This window comes from Pan troglodytes, chromosome 17, assembly GCF_028858775.2.
Source record: "Pan troglodytes isolate AG18354 chromosome 17, NHGRI_mPanTro3-v2.0_pri, whole genome shotgun sequence".
Lineage (NCBI taxonomy): Eukaryota > Metazoa > Chordata > Mammalia > Primates > Hominidae > Pan > Pan troglodytes.
In genome coordinates this window covers 17,550,813-17,572,206 of record NC_072415.2, presented here as the reverse complement: position 1 = coordinate 17,572,206, position 21,394 = coordinate 17,550,813, and the positions used below count along the sequence as shown (strand labels likewise).

Here is a 21,394-nt window from a genome sequence, read left to right as displayed (position 1 = left end):
TTCTCCATATAGATGTTGTCTATATTTTGTTAGATTTATGTTTAAGTATTTTCTTTTGGGAGTGATAATTTAAATGGTATTATATTTTAAATTTCATATTTCATTTGTTCTTCGCTGGTCTATAGGAAAGCAATTACCTTTTTTTTTTTCTTTTTTTTTGAGATGAAATTTCACACTTGTTGCCCAGGCTGGAGTGCAATGGTGCAATCTTGGCTCACCACAACCTCCACCTCCTGGGTTCAAGAGATTCTCCTGCCTTAGCCTCCCGAGTAGCTGGGACTACAGGCATGTGCCAGCATGCCTGGCTAATTTTTTGTATTTTTAGTAGAGACAGGGTTTCACTGTGTTAGCCAGGATGAGCTTGATCTGACCTCATGATCTGCCTGCCTTGGCCTCCCAAAATGCTAGGATTACAGGCATGAGCCACTGCACCCGGCCTCAATTAACCTTTATATATTAACTTTGTATCCTAGAATCTTGCTATAGTTGCTTATTAGTTTAAGAATTTTATTGATTCTTCTGGATTTTCTTGGTATCTGTACACAAAGACAGTTTTATTTCTTCCTTCCCAATCAGTGTGCCTTTTATTTCCTTTCCTTTTCTTGTCTTATTGCACTTGCTAGGGCTTATAGTACAATCTTGAAAACTAGTGGTGAGAAGGATGTCCTTGCCTTGTTTCTGATCTTAGCAGGAAAGTTTCTAGTTTCTCATCATTAAGTATGATATTAGCTGGGTTTTTGTAGATGTTGTTTATCAAGTTGAGAAAGTTCCCCTCAACTCTTTCTTTTCTGAGAATGGGTTGAATTTTATGTCATAGCTTTATCTGAAAAGTTTTTAATTGATAAACTTAGCTCATTTACATTATTGATATGACAATTATGTTTTATCTAAGTTATGTCACATTTTATATTTTCTGTTTTATAGTTTTCAAGTCTTTTTCATTATGTGACTTATTATGCTTTCATGTTTTGTCTGAGTTCTGTCATGTTTTCTGTTTTTATAGTTTTTAAAGTGGTTTCTTATTGGGCCTATTTTAAGTTGGTAAGTTGATGTTTTTGATATTTGTGAATGTTTGTATTTTTCCTAATAGTAACCTTTTTGATTATAACTTTAGGGAATGTCTTCACTCCTCTGGTTCGTTAGAGGGAAGCTTCTACCATGAGCATTGGTGTCGAGCACATGTTCTCTTCCTTCCTATCCCCTCACTACACTCCCTTACTTGTTATTAGTCAGTTTATTAGTATTTACTGTCATACTGTTAGATATGTTCATATGTATATTACTTTTTTCATCACATTTGAATGATACCTGTTGATTCTCAGCCACTAGGGATAAGGCAGTCAGTGACATTACCCTGTCTCCCACCATCTTTTACTACTCTCCCCCAACACTACAATTTTTGCTGGTTGTATGATTTTTACATTGTCACTAGTTATTACATTTAGATTTGGTTGACCACTTTAATCATCACATTTGTTTTAATCTTAGTTCTATAGTTAAATGAATTCAATTGCCAGTTCTTTTGCTTTTCTTTTCCTGATTGTCTCTTGGATTCATTGGGTCAGGAATTCCGGAATGCCTGTGTGTTCAAAACTGTTAGTCAGTGGTCTTTTTGCTTGAAGGAATGCCTGGCTGGGTATAAATTCTTGGCTTATACTTTATTTGCTTAAGTATTTTAAGTATCTTGAAGCAGTAACATATGGATTTGTGGCATAGAGTATTACTGTGAAGAAATACATGGCTAGTTTAATGCATTTCCTTCTTATAGATGACTTGATTTCTTTTTCTTTTTGCCTAATTACTTAGTCTGTGTAGTGTTACTATAAGGTACTACCTGAGGCTGGGTAATTTACAAAGAGGTTTATTTGGCTTACAGTTCTATAGGCCGTACAAGAAGCATGGTGTCAGCATCTGCTTCTGGTGAGGGCCCCAGAAAGCTTCCACTCATGGCTGAAAAGCGTAGTGGAGCTGGCGTGTGTGGTGATCACATGGTGAGAGAGGAAGCAAGAGAGTGCAGGGAGGTGCCTGACTCTTTTAACAGCCGGCTCCCAGGTAGCTAACAGAGTGAGAACTCACTCACTAGGGAGGGCATTAATCTATTCATGAGATTCCAACCCGAATCAAATGTCAGCATGAGGCTCAGAGGGGTTAAATATCCAAACCATAAACATAGCCCAGAGAGTTGTTCTTTATCTTTAAAGTCAGATTTATTAAGTCCCATTTTACTAGGATATTCCTGGTTGTTGACTGTTCTGGGTCCATTTTGGAATGGCCTGGGTGCCTTTTCAGGATGTAGATTTAAATCTCCTTGTATTTAGGACATTTTTCTTGAATAATACCTTTAAATATTTGTTTCATTCTATTGCTTGTTTTTATTTTGTAGGAATTCTTTTTATGCATCTGTTGACTCTCATTTGTCTTTCATCCAAACCTATCATTTTCCCCCATCCTTTTTCCTTTTCTTTCACCTAAGTTTCAATTTCTAGGCTTTTCTAATCCATTCCTCTACCCCTTTCTTTGGATTCTGCAATACCTATTCTGTCTTATGCTCGTTTGAAATTCATCTTCATTTCTGTGACTTTTTTCCCCTAAGTATTTCTTTTCTGATCTCTTCTAGTTCATATTCTACCTTTTCTTTTTTTCTCACTATTTTTTCCTTGAGTTCTTATATTTGTGCTCTGTGGTGCATCCCTCCCTCTCTTCTGTCTTCCTCCCCCTCTCTCTCTTTCAAGGTGATTGCCTCATTAAGTTTTAAAAAATGACAAAATTTTGGTCACAGCTTTCATCTACTCACTAGCAACATTCTAGGGAGTATTCGTCTATTGGTAAGTTTTATGGCTTTCTTTTACTTTTTTATAGAATAACTTTTTATTGCTTTTCCAATTCCCTTTTTATTACTCATCATTGAGTGAGCTGGGTTTTCCAAGACCAGCTTTATTCAAGAGATACTGTGATATGGAGAAGCTTCCAGGATGGCTTTCCAGGCTTTACAACCCAGAGCCTCTCTCCATCTCTGATGCACTAGAGAGAGGGCTGTTTTCCTACAAATGTAATCCATCTCTGAGATTTTTTAAATGGTCTTGCCTCTGATTCTTCGAAATGATATAAGTCCTGGAGGGCTTCAGTCCCATTCGCGCACTCATACTTGCAATCATGGACTACAGCTGTGTCCTTCAGGGTGTGTTCTTCACCTTCAAGCATGCTTTTGCTGATGGTGCTTGGGATCTTTCATTTCTCTGTGCTCTTTGCAGTTTCTGCCCAATCTCAGCTGCCTCTGGCAGACCTTACAGGTACTTGCAATTCTGGAGATTATACCTGTCTCCTAGTTCCATGGAAAATGGAGTTCAAAAATTCCACGAAACTTTTTTCATTGTCTTTTTGCTTTTGTTTGATATCGAGAGGAAAGGAAAAAGTTCTGTTTGTCCATTTCGTTACAGATAAGGAAAGTGGTTTCACAAAGGTTAAGCAACTTGATCAGTGTTACCCAGCAAAGAGCAGAATGATTTTCAGCATTCAGTTTAAAAGTCGGCGGGGGGCAGTGGCTCACACCTGTAATATCAGCAACTTGGGAGGCCAAGGTGGTACGGTCGCTTGAAGCCAAGGAGTTCAAGACCAGCCTGGTCAACATAGCAAAACCTTGTCTTTACAAAAAGTAAAAAAAAAAAAAAAAAAAAAAAAAAAGAGTTAGCCAAGTGTGGTGGCACGCACCTGTAGTCTCAGCTACTTGGGACCTGAGGCAAGAGTTTGAGGCTGCAGTTAGCTATGATTGTGCCACTGCTTTCCAGTCTGGGTGACAGCACGAGGCCATCTCTAAAAAAAAGAAAAGCTCATGCTCTTTCACTATACCATGGTTTCTTCAGTGTTGGAGATACAGTCACAGTGGAAAGCAGTTATGGAGTCAAAGCAACTTTAGTCTTACTGGGTATTTGTTATAGAGGTAGATGTATTTGAGTAGCAAGTTACGGTTACAGAAAATTTTTGTGCCTTCAGTTAAGAACTTTATGGTCACCTACAGCTTCAAGTTACCCCTTTTCCCTTCTCTTTCCCTTCTCCTTACTGCTGTGACCCCGAAGGGAGAAATGTATATAGGTAGACACGCTCTCTATTCTCATCTGCTGCCTTGCTCACAACTTCTCTGAATGCAACTCGTGCTTCATATCATCCACCATGTTTCCTTTCTATTCTCCCTTGATTTTTCTTTTTCAGAATCGCACCCATTGCTATATGTTCTCCCCTGTTTTGTTTAAGGGGTCCTCCAGTAGCACTGTTCTCTGGAGGTCAGGGATGAGTGGGTAAAATCAGGTATCTTTTCTATCCAGGTTCCCAAGTTGCTAGTGGCTGAGCTTCCTGAAACAGAGAGATCTGAAAACAGTTCCTGCTGTTGTTCACTCTTGACAGAGGATCCTCAGCTCTGACCACTGCTGTGCCCTTCTTCAGTGTAGCGTTGGTGGATTTGTTTGTGAATGTTTCTGAGAGTGTAAAGGTTACTATCACACATATGTTTACTCTGTAAAGATAAGGTTCTGGTGAAAATAGAATTGAACTGTGCCCCATCCTCTGTCTTTGCATTTCTGTGAAGAACACAGTTCAGTTTCTAAAAATCACTGGTGGTGGCCCTCTGTATGAAAAAATAAGGCTTACTTCTTGACACTTAAGGTCATTGGAGGATCATACTTAATTGTTTGAACATATGAGTCCTGTTTACACATTCTGGCTCGTGTGTTTTTTTGTTTGTGTTTAGCTGGGTAGATTTGTGGGAGACTCAGGGTGCAGAAGAGAGGGAGAAGATGATGCTGTTTTAAAATGATGCTTTCCACTGGTTGTTTCCTCTAAAGAAGACAACGGTGAGTCCAGGGGAGCTGTTATTTTTTTGCTTAGGGTTGGAAGGAGGGAAAAGACAACTTCTTTTTAAAAATTTATAAAATGTTATGTATTTTTGTTTATGCTTAATTTATATCTGTGACATGGAATTTGAGCAAAGTGGCCACATATTTTTGTAGGGAAAAAGGAGGCATCTGACAGTTTTATTTTCCACATTTTAGGGACTACTTTCCATTGCAGCTTGAGGCTTTCACTGATTAAAATAATGGCTTTTCAAAAGTTAATGTGTTATATAGTGAGCACATAATCTCTTTAAATCTGTTATCCTTCTGTAGTATCACTACTTTTTTTTTTTTTTTTTAAGACCGAGTCTTGCTCTGTTGCCCAGGCTGGAGGGACGTGGTGGGATCTTGGCTCACTGCAACCTCTGCCTACTGGATTCAAGTGAGTCTCCTGCCTCAGCCTCCCGAGTAGCTGGGACTACAGGCATGTGCCCAGCTATTTTTTGTATTTTTAGTAGAGACAGGGTTTCACCATGTTGGCCAGGATGGTCTCAATCTCTTGACCTTATGATCTGCCCGCCTTGGCCTCCCAAAGTGCTGGCATTACAGGCATGAGCCACTGCACCCAGCCATATCACTACTTAAGCTTTGTGTCCTTTTCATATGTAAAGACAAAAAGTTAGCATAAAAACGTAAACAAGAACTTTATATAGCCAGAAAAGGTATAGTGTAATGCTGATGTTTTTGCTTTAAGTAATAAAATAAAGCTGTTTTTTTATTATAGAGATGGTAATAAAATATTATGGAGAACAGTTTGAAAAGAGAATAATTTTTAAAAGGAGATAAGAATTGATCAGTCTAGATCAACCTAGAGGTAACCATTGTTAATGTTTTCTTCTTATTGTAGTAAAATATATATAACATTAAAATTGACAGTTTTAATAATTTTTAAGTGTACAGTGTCATGACATTACGTACACTAACATTATTGTGCAACCATTACCACCATCTATCTTCAGAACTTTTTCTTTTTTTTAAACTGAAACTTCATATCCATTAAACACTAAGCCCTGATTTTGCCCCCTCCTCAGCCCTGGCAACTGCCATTCTACTTTCTCTATGAATTTGATTACTCTAGGAGCCTTGTAAGTGAAATTATTTGTCCTTTTGTGACTGGCTTATTTCGCTGAGCATAATGTTCGTTTATGATGTAGCATGCATCAGAATTTCCTTCCTTTTTAAGGCTGAATGAAAACTCACTGTATGTATATGCCACATTTTGTTTATCCCTTCATCCATTGATGAACACTTGGGTTGTTTTCACCTTTGGGCTACTGTGAATAATGCTGCTATGAACATTGATGTACCCATGTGAGTTCGAGTCCTTGCTTTCAGTTCTTTTGAGGATAGCTCCAGAAGTGGACTTGCTGGTACATATCGTAATTCTATATTTAACATTTTGAGGAACTTCCATACTGTCTTCCACAGGGGCTGCACCATTTTACATTCCTACTAGCAATGCACGGGGTTTCAGTTTTTCCACATTCTTGCTAACTTTCTATTTTTTTAAGTAGCCACGTTAATATGTTTTTGATTTGCATTTCCCTAGTGATTTGTGATGTTGAGCACCTTTTCATGTGCTTATTGGTCATTTGTGTATCTTCTTTGGAGAAATGTCTATTCAAGTCCTTTGCTGGTATTTTATTTGGGTCTTGCGGCTGTTCAGCTTTAGTAGTTCTTTACAAATTCTGAATGTTAAACCATAATCAGATATATGATTTGAAGATACTTTCTCCCATTCTACAGGATGTCTTTTCACTTTCTTGATATGTCTTTGGATGCTCAAAATTACTTAATTTTGATGAAGTTCAGTTTCTCTGTTTTTTCTTTTTTTGCCTGTGCTTTCAGTGTCATATCAAAGAAATTGTTGCCATATCCAATGTCATAAAGCTTTTCCCCTTTGTTTTTTCCTAAGAGTTTTATAATTTTAGCTTTCGTTTCTAGGTTTTTGATCCATTTTGAGTTAATTTTTATGTATGGTGTAGGATAAGGGTCCAGCTTCATTCTTTTGCATGTGGATATTCAGTTTTCCCAACCCATTTGTTGAATATTGTTCTTTCCCATTGAATGGCCCTGGCACCCTTCAAAAATTGTTGTATTGTATCTGTGAAGTTGCATTTCTGGAATCTCTATTCTATTCAGTTGGTGTATATGTCTGTCTTTATGCCAGTATCACACTGTCTTGATTATTGCAGCTTTATTCTAGCAAGTTTTGAAATCAGGAATCGTGAGTCCTCCAGCTTTGTTTTTTTTTCCCCCTAAAATTGTTTTGGCTATTTAGGGTCCTTTGATATTTCATATGAATTTTTGAATGGATTTTTCTATTTTGCAAAAACCATTGTTGGAATTTGGATAGGAATTACATTGAATCTGTAGATCACTTCAGGTAGTACTGATATCTTAAAAATATTATTTTCTAATCCATGAACATGGAATGTCTTTTTATTAATTGGTGTTTTCTTTCATTCTTTCATCAACATTTATAGTTTTTAGTGCACAAGTCTTTTCCTTCCTTGGTTAAGCTTATTCCTAAATATTTTATTATTTCTGACACTATTATAAAAGGAATTATTTTTAAATTTCCTTTTAGGATTTTTCATTGTTAGTATATGATAATGCAACTGATACTTGCATGCTGATTTTGCTTGTGGCAGCCTTGTTTATGTTTTATGTTCATTAATTCTAACACTTTTTTTAAAAAAGGGAATCTTTAGGGCTTTCTACATATAAGATCATGACATCTGTGAACAGAGATAACTTTACTTTGTTCTTTCTGATTTGGATGTCTTTTATTTCTTTTTCTTGCCTGATTGCTATGGCTAGGACGTGTACTGTGTTGAATAGAAATGGCAAAAGTGGACTTTCTTGTCTTATTCCTTATCTTAGAGAAAATGTTTTTAGTCTTTCACTTTTGACTTTAATGTTAGTTGTGGATTTTTCATACATGGCCTTCATAATGTTGAGGTAATTTTCTTTTAGTCCTAGTTTATTGAGTGTTTTTAAAAAAATCATGAATGGTGTTGAATTTTGTCAAATGATTTTCTGCATCAATTGAGATGATCATATGGTGTTTGTTCTTCATTCTGTTAATGTAATATATTACGTTCATTGATTTTCGCATGTTGAACTCCTTGCATTCCAAGAATAAATTTCCCTTGATCGTATTGTATAATCCTTTTAATATGCTTCTGAGTTTGGTTTGCTAGTATTTAGTTGGGGATTTTTATATTAATATTCATAAGGAATATTGGTTTGTAGTTTTCTTTTCTTATAATGTCTTGGTATAGTTTCGGTATCAGGGTAATGCTGGTCTCATACAATAAGTTAGAAAACGTTCCTTCCTCTTCAGTTTTTCAGAAGAGTTTGAGAAGAATTATGTTAATCCTTCTTAAATGTTTGGAAGAAGTCACCAGTGGAGACATCTAGTCCTTGGTTTTTCTTTCATAGGAGGCTTTGATTACTGATTCAGTCCCTTTACTAGTTAAGGTTTATTTGGATGTTCTGTTTCTTCATGATTCAGTCTGTGGTTCCTGGGCCTTCCTGTCTTTTTTTTTTTTTTTTTTTTTTTTTTTTGAGATGGACTTTTCCTTCATGGTTTATTCCTAAATATTTTATTATTTCTGACACTATTATAAAAGGAATTATATAATATTCTTTTTTGTCCCTTATAATAGTTTTTTAACTTAATGTCCATTTTGCCTGATATTAGTATAGCCACCACTGCTCTCTTTTCATTACTATTTGCATGGAATATTACAAATAGTATTTTCCATACTTTCACTTTCAACCTGTATGTGTCCTTAGATCCAAAGTTAGTCTCTTTTAGACAAAATATAGTTGGATTCTCTTTTTTAATTTTTTATTCCATTCTACCAACCTACAGCTTTTGATTAGGGAGTTTAATCTGTTTATATTTAATATAATTATGGACAGGGAAGGATTTATTTTGGTCATCAAGTTAGTTGTTTCTGTTTTTCTTATAGCTTTTTTGTTTCCCATATCATCCATTACTTTCTCAGTGTTAAGTGGATTTTTCTGTAATGACATGTTTTGATTCCCTTCTCATGTACTTTTGTGTATAGTCTGTAGATTTTTTTTTGTGGTTACCTTGAGCATTACACATAATTTCCTAAATCTATTGTTTCCTAAAACAATAGACTTTTTTATTATACTTTAAATTTTAGGGTACATGTGCACAACGTGCAGGTTAGTTACATATGTATACACGTGCCATGTTGGTGTGCTGCACTCATTAACTCGTTATTTAACATTAACATATCTCCTAATGCTATCCCTCCCCCCCTCCCTCCACCCTACAACAGGCCCCAGTGGGTGATGTTCCCCTTCCTGTGTCCATGTGTTCTCATTGTTCAGTTCCCACCTATGTGTGAGAACATGTGGTGTTTGGTTTTTTGGCCTTGCAATAGTTTGCTGAGAATGATGGTTTCCAGCTTCATCCATGTCCCTACAAAGGACATGAACTCATCATTTTTTATGGCTGCATAGTATTCCATGGTGTATATGTGCCACATTTTCTTAATCCAGTCTATTGTTGTTGGACATTTGGGTTGGTTCTAAGTCTTTGCTATTGTGAATAGTGCCGCAATAAACATACGTGTGCATGTGTCTTTATAGCAGCATGATTTATAATCCTTTGGGTATATACCCAGTAATGGGATTGCTGGGTCAAATGGTATTTCTAGTTCTAGATCCCTGAGGAATCGCCACACTGACTTCCACAGTGGTTGAACTAGTTTACAATCCCACCAACAGTGTAAAAGTGTTCCTATTTCTCTACATCCTCTCCAGCACCTGTTGTTTCCTGACTTTTTAATGATCATCATTCTAACTGGTGTGAGATGGTATCTCATTGTGGTTTTGATTTGCATTTCTCTGATGGCCAGTGATGATGAGCATTTTTTCTGTGCCTTTTGGCTGCATAAATGTCTTCTTTTGAGAAGTGTCTGTTCATATCCTTCACCCACTTTTTGATGGGGTTATTTGTTTTTTTCTTGTAAATTTGCTTGAGTTCATTGTAGATTCTGGATATTAGACCTTTGTCAGATGAGTAGATTGCAAAAATATTCTCCCATTCTGTAGGTTGCCTGTTCACTCTGATGGTGGTTTCTTTTGCTGTGCAGAAGCTCTTTAGTTTAATTAGATCCCATTTGTCAATTTTGCCTTTTGTTGCCATTGCTTTTGGTGTTTTAGACATGAAGTCCTTGCCCATGCCTACATCCTGAATGGTATTGCCTAGGTCTTCTTCTAGGGTTTTTATGGTTTTAGGTCTAACATTTAAGTGTTTATTCCATCTTGAATTAATTTTTGTATAAGGTGTAAGGAAGAGATCCAGTTTCAGCTTTCTACATATGGCTAGCCAGTTTTCCCAGCACCATTTATTAAATAGGGAATCCTTTCCCCATTTCTTGTTTTTGTCAGCTTTGTCAAAGATCAGATAGTTGTAGATGCGTGGCATTATTTCTGAGGGCTCTGTTCTGTTCCATTGGTCTATATCTTTGTTTTGGTACCAGTACCATGCTGTTTTGGTTACTGTAGCTTTGTAGTATAGTTTGAAGTCAGGTAGTGTGATGCCTCCAGCTTTGTTCTTTTGGCTTAGGATTGTCTTGGCAATGTGGGCTCTTTTTTAGTTCCATGTGAACTTTAAAGTAGTTTTTTCCAATCTGTGAAGAAAGTCATTGGTAGCTTGATGGGGATGGCATTGAATCTCTAAATTACCTTGGGCAGTATGGCCATTTTCACGATATTGATACTTCTTACCCATGAGCATGGAATGTTCTTCCATTTGTTTGTATCCTCTTTTATTTCATTGAGCAGTGTTTGTAGTTCTCCTTGAAGAGGTCCTTCACATCCCTTTTAAGTTGGATTCCTAGGTATTTTATTCTCTTTGAAGCAATTGTAAATGGGAGTTCACTCATGATTTGGCTCTCTGTTTGTCTGTTGTTGGTGTTTCAGAATGCTTGTGATTTTTGCACATTAATTTTGTATCCTGAGACTTTGCTGCAGTTGCTTATCAGCTTAAGGAGATTTTGGGCTGAGACAATGGGGTTTTCTAGATATACAGTCATGTCATCTGCAAACAGGGACAATTTGACTTCCTCTATTCCTAATTGAATACCCTTTATTTCTTTCTCCTGCCTGATTGCCCTGGCCAGAACTTCCAACACTATGTTGAATAGGAGTGGTGAGAGAGGATATCCCTGTCTTGTGCCAGTTTTCGAAGGGAATGCTTCCAGTTTTTGACCATTCAGTATGATATTGGCTGTGGGTTTGTCATAGATAGCTCTTATTATTTTGAGATACATCCCATCAATACCTAATTTATTGAGAGTTTTTAGCATGAAGCATTGTTGGATTTTGTCAAAGGCCTTTTCTGCATCTATTGAGATAATCATGTGGTTTTTGTCATTGGTTCTGTTTATATGCTGGATTATGTTTATTGATTTGTGTATGTTGAACCAGCCTTGCATCCCAGGGATGAAGCCCACTTGATCATGGTGGATAAACTTTTTGATGTGCTGCTGGATTCGGTTTGCCAGTATTTTATTGAGGATTTTTGCATCGATGTTCATCAGGGATATTGGTCTAAAATTCTCTTTTTTTGTTGTGTCTGTGCCAGGCTTTGGTATCAGGATGATGCTGGCCTCATAAAATGAATTAGGGAGGATTCCCTCTTTTTCTATTGATTGGAATAGTTTCAGAAGGAATGGTACCAGCTCCTCCTTGTACCTCTGGTAGAATTCGGCTGTGAATCCATCTGGTCCTGGACTTTTTTTGGTTGGTAAGCTATTATTGCCTCAATTTCAGAGCCTGTTATTGGTCTATTCAGAGATTCAACTTCTTCCTGGTTTAGTCTTGGGAGGGTGTATGTGTCCAGGAATTTATCCATTTCTTCTAGATTTTCTAGTTTATTTGCATAGAGGTGTTTATAGTATTCTCTGATGGTAGTTTGTATTTCTGGGGGTTCGGTGGTGATATCCCCTTCATCATTTTTTATTGTCGTCTATTTGATTCTTCTCTCTTTTCTTCTTTATTAGTCTTGCTAGCGGTCTATCAATGTTGTTGATCTTTTCAAAAAACCAGCTCCTGGATTCATTGATTTTTTGAAGGGTTTTTTGTGTCTCTTATTTCCTTCAGTTCTGCCCTGATCTTAGTTATTTCTTGCCTTCTGCTAGCTTTTGAATGTGTTTGCTCTTGCTTCTCTAGTTCTTTCAGTTGTGATGTTTGGGTGTCAATTTTAGATCTTCCTGCTTTCTCTTGTGGGCATTTAGTGCTATAAGTTTCCCTCTACACACTGCTTTGAATGTGTCCCAGAGATTCTTGTATGTTGTGTCTTTGTTCTCGTTGGTTTCAAAGAACATCTTTATTTCTGCCTTCATTTTGTTATGTACCCAGTAGTCATTCAGAAGCAGGTTGTTCAGTTTCCATGTAGTTGAGTGGTTTTGAGTGAGTTTCTTAATCCTGAGTTCTAGTTTGATTGCACTGTGGTCTGAGAGACAGTTTGTTATAATTTCTTTTCTTTTACATTTGCTGAGGAGTGCTTTACTTCCAACTATGTGGTCAATTTTGGAATAGGTGTGGTGTGGTGCTGAAAAGAATGTATATTCTGTTGATTTGGGGTGGAGAGTTCTGTAGATGTCTATTAGGTCCGCTTGGTATAGAGCTGAGTTCAATTCCTGGACATCCTTGTTGACTTTCTATCTCATTGATCTGTCTAATGTTGACAGTGGGGTGTTAAAGTCTCCCATTATTCTTGTGTGGGAGTCTAAGTCTCTTTGTAGGTCTCTAAGGACTTGCTTTATGAATCTGGGTGCTCCTGTATTGGGTGCATATATATTTAGGACAGTTAGCTCTTCTTGTTGAATTGATCCCTTTACCATTATGTAATGGCCTTCTTTGTCTCTCTTGATCTTTGTTGGTTTAAAGTCTGTTTTATCAGAGACTAGGATTGCAACTCCTGTCTGTTTTCCATTTGCTTGGTAGATCTTCCTCCATCCCTTTATTTTGAGCCTATGTGTGTCTCTACATGTGAGATGGGTTCCCTGAATACAGCACACTGATGGGTCTTGACTTTTTATCCAATTTGCCAGTCTGTGTCTTTTAACTGGAGCATATAGTTCATTTACATTTAAGGTTAATATTGTTATGTGTGAATTTGATCCTGTTATTATGATGTTAGCTGGTTGTTTTGCTCATTAGTTTATGCAGTTTCTTCCTAGCCTCGATGGTCTTTATAATTTGGCATGTTTTTGCAGTGGCTGGTACTGGTTGTTCCTTTCCATGTTTAGTGCTTTCTTCAGGAGCTCTTGTAGGGCAGGGCTGGTGGTGACAAAATCTCTCAGCATTTGCTTGTCTGTAAAGTATTTTATTTCTCTTTCACTTATGAAGCTTAGTTTGGCTGGATATGAAATTCTGGGTTGAAAATTCTTTTCTTTAAGAATGTTGAATATTGGCTCCCACTCTCTTCTGGCTTGTAGAGTTTCTGCTGAGAGATCAGCTGTTAGTCTGATGGGCTTCCTTTTGTGGGTAACCCAACCTTTCTCTCTGACTGCCCTTAAAATTTTTTCCTTCATTTCAACTTTGTTGAATCTGACAGTTATGTGTCTTGGAGTTGCTCTTCTCGAGGAGTATCTTTGTGGTGTTCTCTGTATTTCCTGAATTTGAATGTTGGCCTGCCTTGCTAGATTGGGGAAGTTCTTCTGGATAATATCCTGCAGGGTGTTTTCCAATTTGGTTCCATTCTCCCCGTCACTTTCAGGTACACCAATGAGACGTAGATTTGGTCTTTTCACATAGTCCCATATTTCTTGGAGGCTTTGTTCGTTTCTTTTTATTCTTTTTTCTCTACACTTCTCTTCTTGCTTCATTTCATGCATTTGATCTTCCGTCACTGATACCCTTTCTTCCAGTTGATCGAATCAGCTACTGAGGCTTGTGCATTCGTCACATAGTTCTCGTGCCATGGTTTTCAGCTCCATCAGGTCCTTTAAGGACTTCTCTGCATTGATTATTCTAGTTAGCCATTCGTCTAATCTTTTTTCAAGGTTTTTAACTTCTTTGCCACGGGTTCGAAATTCCTCCATTAGCTCAGAGTAGTTTGATCGTCTGAAGCCTTCTTTTCTCAACTCGTCAAAGTCATTCTCTGTCCAGCTTTGTTGCGGTGCTGGTGAGGAGCTGCGTTCCTTTGAAGGAGGAGAGGTGCTCTGATTTTTAGAATTTTCAGTTTTTCTGCTCTGTTTTTTCCCCATCTTTGTGGTTTTACCTACCTTTGGTCTTTGATGATGGTGACGTACAGATGGAGTTTTGGTGTGGATGTCCTTTCTGTTTGTTAGTTTTCCCTCTAATAGTCAGGACCCTCAGCTGCAGGTCTTTTGGAGTTTGCTGAAGGTCCACTCCAGACTCTGTTTGTCTGGGTATCAGCAGTGGAGCCTGCAGAACAGTGAATATTGGTGAACAGCAAATGTTGCTGCCCGATCATTCCTCTGGAAGTTTTGTCTCAGAGGAGTACCCGGCTGTGTGAGGTGTCAGTCTGCCCCTACTGTGGGATGCCTCCCAGTTAGGCTACTTGGCAGTCAGGGATCCACTTGAGGAGGCAGTCTGTCCATTCTCAGATCTCAAGCGGCGTGCTGGGAGAACCACTACTGTCTTCCAAGCTGTCAGACAGGGACATTTAAGTCTGTAGAGGTTTCTGCTGCCTTTTGTTGGGCTATGCCCTGCCCCCAGAGGTGGAGTCTATAGAGGCAGGCAGGCCTCCTTGAGCTGCGGTAGGCTCCACCCAGTTTGAGCTTCCCAGCCGCTTTGTTTACCTACTCAAGCCTCAGCAATGGTGGGCGCCCCTCCCCTAGCCTCGCTGCCACCTTGCAGTTTTATCTCAGACTGCTGTGCTAGCAATAAACGAGGCTCAGTGGGTGTAGGACCCTCTGAGCCATGCACGGGATATAATCTCCTGGTGTGATGTTTGCTAAGACCATTGGAAAAGCGCAGCATTAGGGTGGGAGAGTGACCCGATTTTCCAGGTGCCATCTGTCACCCCTTTCCTTGACTAGGAAAGGGAATTCCCTGACTCCTTGCACTTCCCAGGTGAGGCGATGCCTCGCCCTGCTTTGGCTCACACTCGGTGCGCTGCCCCCACTGTCCTGCACCCACTGTCCGACAATCCCCAGTGAGATGAACCCGGTACCACAATTTGAAATGCAGAAATCGTTTGTCTTCTGCGTCGCTCACGCTGGGAGCTGTAGACTGGAGCTGTTCCTATTTGGCTATCCTGGCTCCCCAACAATAGATTTTAAATTAATATCAATTTAATATCAAGGTCATACAAAAACTACTCTTTTACAGCTCCATCTCCTACTATATATTATTGTTGTCATAGATTATGTCTTTGTATATTGTGTGTCCATTAATATGCACTTATGATTCTTTTATGAATTTGTCTTTTAAGTCCTTTAGAAGAATAAAAAGTGGAGTTACAGACCAAAATTACAATAACCCTGGTTTTTATATTTGTCCATGTATTTACCTTTACCAGAGGACTTTGTATTTCCACGAGGCTCCAAGTTACTGTCTAGTGTCCTTTCATTTCATACCCTTTAGCATTTCTTGTAGGGTAGGTTTAGTGGTAATGAACTCTCAGCTTTTGTTGATCTGAGAATATCTTAATTTGTCCCTCATTTTTATTTTTTTAAATTTACTTTAAGTTCTGGGATACAAGTGCAGAATGTGTAGGTTTGTTACATAGGTATACATGTGCCATAGCGGTTTGCTGCACCTATCAACCTGTCGTCTAGGTTTTAAGCCCTGCATGCATTAGCTATTTGTTCTAATGCTCTCCTTCGTCTCACCCCCCAACCCCCACCCCCCAACTGGCCCCAGTGTGTGTTGATCCTCTCCCTGTGTCCGTGTGTTCTCACTATTCAACTACCACTTACGAGTGAGAGCATGTGGTGTTTGGTTTTTTGTTCCTGTGTTAGTTTGCTGTGGATGATGGCTTCAAGCTTCATCCATATCCCTGCAAAGGACACGATCTCATTCCTTTTTATGGCTGCATAGTATTCCATGGTGTATACGTACCACATTTTCTGTATCCAGTCTATCATTGATGGGCATTTGGGTTGGTTCCATGTCTTTGCTATTGTAAATAGTGCTGCAATAAATATACAACATGTGTCTTTATAGTAGGATGATTTATATTCCTTTGGGTATATACCTAGTAATGGGACTGCTGGGTCAAATGCTATTTCTGGTTCTAGATCCTTGAGGAATCGCCACACTGTCTTCCACAATGGTCCAACTAATTTACATTCCCACCATCAGTGCAAAAGCATTCCTATTTTTCCACAGCCTCACCAGTATCTTATTGTTATTTGACTTTTTAATAATTCCCATTCTGACTTGTGTGAGATGGTATCTCATTATGGTTTTGAGTTGCATTTCTCTAATGACCAGTGATGATGAGCTTTGTTTCATTGTTTTTTGGCCACATAAATGTCTTCTTTTGAGAAGTGTCTGTTCATATCCTTTGCCCACTTTTTGATGGGGGTATTTGTGTTTTTCTTGTACATTTCTTGTACATTTGTTTAAGTTCCTTGTAGATTCTGGATATTAGATGGGTAGATTGCAGAAATTTTCTCCTATCCTGTAGGTTGCCTGTTCACTCTGATGATAGTTTCTTTTGCTGTGCAGAAGCTCTTTAGTTTAATTAGATCTCATTTGTCAATTTTGGCTTTTGGTGCAATTGCTTTTGGCATTTTTGTCATGAAATCTTTGCCCATGCCTGTGTCCTGAATGGTATTGCCTAGGTTTTCTTCTAGGGTTTTAATGGTTTGAGGTTTTACATTTAAGTCTTTAATCCATCTTGAGTTAATTTTTGTATAAGGTGTAAGGAAGGGTCCAGTTTCAGTTTTCTGAATATGGCTAGCCAGTTTTCCCAGCACCATTTATTAAATAGGGAATCCTTTCCCCATTGCTTGTTTTTGCACAGTTTGTTGAAGAGCAGATAGTCGTAGATGTGTGGTGTTATTTCTGAGGTCTCTATTCTGTTCCATTGGTCTGTATGCCTATTTCAGTACCAGCACCATGCTGTTTTGGTTGCTGTAGCCTTGTAGTATAGTTTGAAGTCAGGTAGCATGATGCCTCCAGCTTTGTTCTTTTTGCTTAGGATTGTCTTGGCTATATAGGATCTTTTTTGGTTCCACATGAAATTTAAAGTAGTTTTTTCTAATTCTGTGAAGAATGTCAAAGGTAGTTTGATGGGAATAATATTGAATATATAAATTACTTTGGGCAGTGTGGCCATTTTCATGATATTGATTCTTTCTATCTATGAGGATGGAATGTTTTTCCATTTGTTTGTGTCCTCTTATTTCCTTGAGCAGTGGTTTGTAGATCTCTTTGAAGAAGTCCTTCACATCCCTTGTTAGCTGTATTCCTAGGCATTTTATTCTCTTTGTAGCAATTGTGAATGGGAGTTCATTTGTGATTTGTCTGTCTGCTTGTCTATTGTTGGTGTATAGGAATGTTTGTGATTTTTGCACATTAATTTTGTATCCTGAGACTTTGCTGCAGTTGCTTATCAGCTTAAGAAGTTTTTGGACTGAGATGATGAGGTTTTCTAAATATAGAATCATGTTGTCTTCGGTTGAATCCCTGAATAGACCAATAACAAGTTCTGAAATTGAGGAATTAATAGCCTACCAACCGAAAAAAGCCCAGGACCAGACAGATTCACAGCCAAATTCTACCAGAGATACAGAGAGTATCTGGTACCATTCCTTCTGAAACTATTCCTAACAATTGAAAAGAAGGGACTCCTCCTTAACTCATTTTATGAGGCCAGCATCATCCTGATACCAAAACTTGGCAGAGACACAACAAAAAAAGAAAACTTCAGGTCAGTATCCCTGATGAACATCAATGCAAACATTTTCAATAAGATACTGGCAAACCGAATCCAGCAGCACATCAAAAAGCTTATCCACCACGATCAAGTTGGCTTCATCCCTAGGATGCAAGGGTGGTTCAACATATGCAAATCAGTAAACATAATCCATCACATAAACAGAACCAATGACAAAAACCACATGATCATCTCAATAGATGCAGAAAAGGCCTTTGATAAAATTCAACATCCCTTTGTGTTAAAAACTCTCAATAAACTATGTCTTGATGTAACATATCTCAAAATAATAAGAACTATTTATGACAGACCCACAGCCAAAATCATACTGAATGGGCAAAAGCTGGAAGCATTCCCTTTGAAAACCAGCACAAGACAAGGATACCCTTTCTCACCACTCCTATTCAACATAGTGTTGGAAGTTGTGGCCAGGGCAATCAGGCAAGAGAAAGAAATAAAGAGTATTCAAATAGGAATAGAGGACGTCAAATAGTGTCATTTTTAGTTCAAGTTTTGGAACATACAGAATTCTTGGCTGACAGGTTGTTTTTGTTTGTTTTATTTTTCCCTTTCAGCAGTTAAAATAAATCCTCACATTGCCTTTGGGCTGCTGGGTTTCTGCTGAACAATGTGCTGATAATCTTACTGGATATCTTTTGTATATGATGGTTCACTTCTCTCAGTACTTAAAAGATTCGGTCTTTTGACAGTTTGAATATGTCTTGGTGTGGGTCTCTTTAGTTTTATCCTACTTTGAGTTGTTAAATTTCTCGGATTTGTCAATTTATGTATTTTCTCAAAGTTGAGACATTTTCTGCTATTATTCCTTCAAATAATATCTTCCTCTTTCTCTCTTCTCCTTCTGGAATTCTCATAACATGTATATTTGTTCCCTTGCTTGTGCCCCATAAGCCTCTTAGGCTCTGTTCACTTTTCTTCATTCTTTTTTCTTTCTACCTCTCAGATTCAGTAGTTTTAAATGACTTGTCTTTAGATTTTCTTATTCTTTCTTTTACCTGTTTGAGTTTGCTGTTGAGCTCCTGTAATATATTTTTGAAAATATAGTAGCATTTTTCATTCAGTTGTGTTTTTCAGCTCTAGAATTTCTGTTTGGTTCCATTTTATAATTTCTGTCTCTTTGCTATTATTCTCATTTTGTTTTTAAATCATTTTCCTGATTTTCTTTAGTACTTAGTCCATTTTTCCTCTAGCTCTTTAAGCATATTTAAGACTCGTGGTAAAATCTTTGTCTAGTATATCCAGTGCCTGTGTTTCTTCAGGGATAGTTTCCACTGCTTTATTTTCTTCATTTCTGTAAGCCATGTTTTCCTGTTTTGTCTTTTGTATGTCGTGTGCTTTTTTAAAATGGAAAATTAGGCATTTGAAAAAAAAATAACCACTTCCTCCTGTCTTTCTAGAGTGGCTTTGTGTTGGGGAGGACCTTTGGGATCAGCTGAGCTTTATTAACAAGCTGAGCTTTGGGATAGCTCACTGTGAAGGCTTAAGGCCTTGCTAGGCCCTTTTCTGGGTATGTGTCTTATGGGGGCCTGTGTGTATGCTTTTCAATTCCCAGTATAGATGGTGGCTTTTAATTTTCTTAATTTCCCCAATACTCTCACCTTGGCTGCTGGACCTTATGTATTCTATTGTATTCCTCTGCCTGCAGTCTGTTGCCCTAGGTGTCTGTGGGTCTGTATTCTTACAGTAGCTGTCACTGCTGCTTCCTGTTTCTTGTGCCTTTTCCTAGTCTGAGAGGCAAGCTGTGGTGGTTTTTGCCTTCTGAGCTTGGAGTTAGGCAATGCAAAGACCAGTCCTCAGGCAGTCCTCAGACAGGTTAAAATATTGCAAATTAGGTCAGGTCTACTCCCTTCAGAGGGAGGGAATTGGAAGCTTTGGCCACTGCCTCCTCCAGCCCAAGGCTACACCAGGCTGGGAAGTAGGGGAAAAAAGAGTGAATAAAAATGAAATGAAATGACAGACATTTTGAATGTGGCTTCTTCAGTAGGCATTTGCTTAATGACTATAGAACTTTGTTTTCCAGCTCTTTTATAAAGTTAATGTAGCTAGTCTCTAGTTGTTTTTCTTTAATGTTTCTTTGGGTGAATGAGGGCCTGGAGCCTCCTGGTCTGCTCTTTTGCTGATGTCACTGCTCCAGGTAATATTCTTTTTTTTTCCTAGTTAATACAACAGTGATTTAACTCACAGGATTAAAAATGTTTAGGGTTTTAGATGGGCATGGTGGTGCACACCTGTAGTCCCAGCTGCTTGGGAAGTTGAGTTGGGATGATCAGTTAAGCCCAAGAGTTCGAGGCTGTAGTGTGCCATGTTTGCACCTGTGAATAGCCATTGCACTCCAGCCTTGGCAATATAGCAAGACCCAGTCTCTAAAAAAAGAAATAAGAAAAGCTTAGCATTTAATTTCTTCAAGTACTTTGGAGATTGCAATAAGAATTGTCAATTTTATGCTAAAATTTATCATATGGAAGTTCTTACTGTGTTGATTTGGTTGCAGCACAACTTTTTATTTATGAAAAAGGAATTTACTCTTTGAAATGGTAAGATTTTGGGACCAACAGCATGAAATGGATATAATGGAAAATGTTCTTTTATTGCTGTTGGGTGCATTCTCTTGCACATTCTGTAATTTTGACATAGGCTACTGTGATTAGAAATTACATCATTTGTGTGATGGAAAAATATAGAGAACTAGAGGCAGTCTGAACTAAATTACTGCTCCATGAAACCAAAGGGGCCTGAGATGACTTAGACACCATCCTTCTTGAGGATGGGGAATGAATCAGTGATCAGCTGAGCCTTCTGGTGGTGTGATTCAGACATTATTTAGCTGGGGTTCTGAACCCAGGATCAATTAATGGAGTTAAACTTTCTTTTAAAATATATTCCAAAATCATTTTACAGAGATTTATTCTCATTCTCCTCAATGTGCAGTTTGGGCGGCACTGAGGGCAAGGGCTTGTGCTGTTAGATGAAGATAGATGTGCTGTGACCATTCATTGAGTCCTCTGGCAGCTTAGGGTGGACCTTGTGCCCCGGGGCTGTCTCCAGTGTCACCAACACCCATCTTCAAGGAGGTTCTGCTCTGGAACCTGTTGTCAACACAGAGGTTCCAATTTGATTTAATTGGATGCCTGAAAGGGAAATGAATGGAGAGAGGTGCTTGTTTCCACCCCATTTCTATGCCTGTTTGACATGTTGGTCATAAACAGGATCGATGGGCAGATTCAAGTTGTTGGACTATTACACTGTGGCAAAGATGCCTGATACAGCATTGCAGAGGGCCTCTCAGATGAGGCGCGTGCTCCTGCACGTTAGTCTATGTTGTTTTGTTTTTGTGATGTTTAATCAGATCTTACTAATTTTTTAAATCCAAGCTTGGAGTGAAACTTTGGCACCCTGACAGTGCTTATAACTTAGGAAACTTGAGGAATTGATGTATGTGGGGAAGTAGGAAGAGGCCAGTTTTAGCTTTCCATCTGGATAACTTGGTCAATTCCTGCTATGCTGTTGAACTACCAAGAGGATTAGGACCCTTTGCTCTTTGTCCCTTCTAAGGAGTTTCTATCATAAGCCAGTGGTA

At 38.3% G+C, this 21,394-nt stretch overlaps 1 protein-coding gene across 10 annotated transcripts in view; it reads left to right on the top strand.

Annotated features, from left to right (window-relative positions):
- The window catches only part of LDLRAD4 (low density lipoprotein receptor class A domain containing 4), a 436,354-nt gene that overhangs the window by 116,348 nt on the left and 298,612 nt on the right, over nucleotides 1–21,394 (top strand). Inside the window, exon 1 of one of the 10 annotated variants that reach the window (XM_009433601.5) lies at nucleotides 154–4,844. The exons of the other annotated variants lie outside the window; for them this stretch is intronic. The gene's annotated coding sequence lies outside the window, so the exon portion shown is untranslated. Of the gene's footprint in view, nucleotides 1–153; nucleotides 4,845–21,394 lie in introns of those variants that run through there. 10 annotated transcript variants of the gene reach the window in all.